Source organism: Octodon degus, unplaced genomic scaffold (genome assembly GCF_000260255.1).
Source record: "Octodon degus isolate 3935 unplaced genomic scaffold, OctDeg1.0 scaffold00029, whole genome shotgun sequence".
Classification (NCBI taxonomy): Eukaryota; Metazoa; Chordata; class Mammalia; order Rodentia; family Octodontidae; genus Octodon; species Octodon degus.
This window is the reverse complement of record NW_004524605.1, coordinates 4,234,336-4,236,062: the sequence shown is the minus strand read 5'-3', so window position 1 is coordinate 4,236,062 and position 1,727 is coordinate 4,234,336. Positions and strand designations below refer to the sequence as shown.

At 53.7% G+C, this 1,727-nt stretch overlaps 1 long non-coding RNA gene across 2 annotated transcripts in view; it reads right to left on the bottom strand.

Moving 5' to 3' along the window:
- The window catches only part of LOC111816308, a 49,240-nt gene that overhangs the window by 32,718 nt on the left and 14,795 nt on the right, over window positions 1-1,727 (bottom strand). The gene's annotated exons all lie outside the window — the stretch shown is intronic.

The following is a 1,727-nucleotide window of genomic DNA, read 5'->3' as shown; positions in this document are numbered from 1 at the left end:
AAAAAAAAAAAAAAAAAAAAAGTGTCATGACAGCAGGGCAGATGTCACAGGATCCTTACCAGGTAGGGCCTCACAGGGGTTGCAACGAAGGCAAAGGCATCGACAAACGTAGTGGTCGCTGGAGCTCAAGGAAGATCTTCACAGACTGCACCACAGAATGTCAAGAAGTTTACAGTAGCCTTTGGCGCCAAGGGGAAAAGGTATGCTTATTTCGAAATATACTTAAGAGCTGTTTTCTACTGAATCCAAAGCAAAGAAATGGACGTGAAACAGCATAAACAATCTCTCTTCAACTGTAAGGACAGCAGCACAGTCTTGGGGTAAATAAGATAGAACTGTGAGATTACTCTGTGCCAGGGGAGAGGACTGGAGGGGCGAGGCTCTCAAGGAGCTGGCGGGCAGAAACCTCGCAGGGACGTGCGGCCGGGATGCGCGGCGCTCTGTGCAGTCAACCTTGAGGACACTGCGGGGAGGAGCGGAGTGCGAGAGGCCTCCCCCACCGCCTGGGCTCGGCACCCTCCCTGCTCACGCCTGGCAAAGGTGAAAGGCACAGGGTAGGGACAGTGCGGGGGACAAGGCCCTCGGCCCCCGTGCCGTCTACAACCTCCGGGAGCCACCTTGTCACTTCTCGCCTATATCGTTGCTTTCCCAGCTACAGTTTGGTCTTGAAAAACAATCTCTGAAAATCAATAATCTTAAAATTGTACCCATGATTTATGCCATTCCTGTACGAAAGAACACATACCGTGGAAGGGACAAGAGAACAGTCCAGCCCCACTCACACTCTCCCACAGCTGTGGCTGGCAGCCACGCGAGCCAGGGAGAAGGGAGTCCATTTTCTTGCCGCAGCCCAGTCTCAGGACAGGGCAGGGCGGCCGGGGCATGCTGCCACCTGCAGGCCAGGCAGGGAGGCACGTCATCAACGGACAAAGTCACCACCCACAGCCCTTCTCTGCGGAGCAGCTGAAGGCCGAGGTCCAGCTCTGGAGGACAGTGGTGGAAGCAGTCACTCGGACAAAGCCTAAGGAGCCACCCACAGTGCACGCCGCGATCTCCCTCCAACAGCTGTCAGCCAGAACTTGCAAACAGCAAGAATGCGCTCGCCTCGGCAGCATGCGCGCTACAACAACACGTCTCACTCACTCTTAGTTTAGGGAAGAGTCTACAGCGTGCTCAGGGCCTCACTACTCAGTCACTCATAGCGATCTGCCTGTTGCCCAGTCTCATTCGCCGTCTCAGCGCGCCCCCAGGGGCGGGGCCAGCACATCAGGCCCAGGGATGGAACCTGGCCCCCTGCACCTGCAGGCACTTTAATCCGCTGAGCTCTGTGGCTGGCCCTCTCGTTTTCTGGGGGTGCTGAGGGGCCTGGGGAACCACTTGCATGCCTAGATTCCAGCATTTCTATTTTCTTTTGGCGGAACCGGGGATTGAACTCAACCCCTTGCGCTTGCCAGGCCAGCGCTTATTCTACTGAGCCATCTCCATGTGCTAAACTCACAGATAGGGCTGCTGTGTCAGACACTGCTCTAAAGGATTTACATTTGTCACCAGGTGAAGGTTGTAGAAGGCCTCTGCCGATTTGCCTGGCTGCTGAACTGGGTTGAATAATTAAAATGGAGAATTCAGTAACATCTGATTTCAAAGAGGACCCAAAAGTGAAAAATATGTGGGAGATTCCCAACATCCTGCAGATCATTCCCTCAACATTTCTTTTTTTTTTAATATTT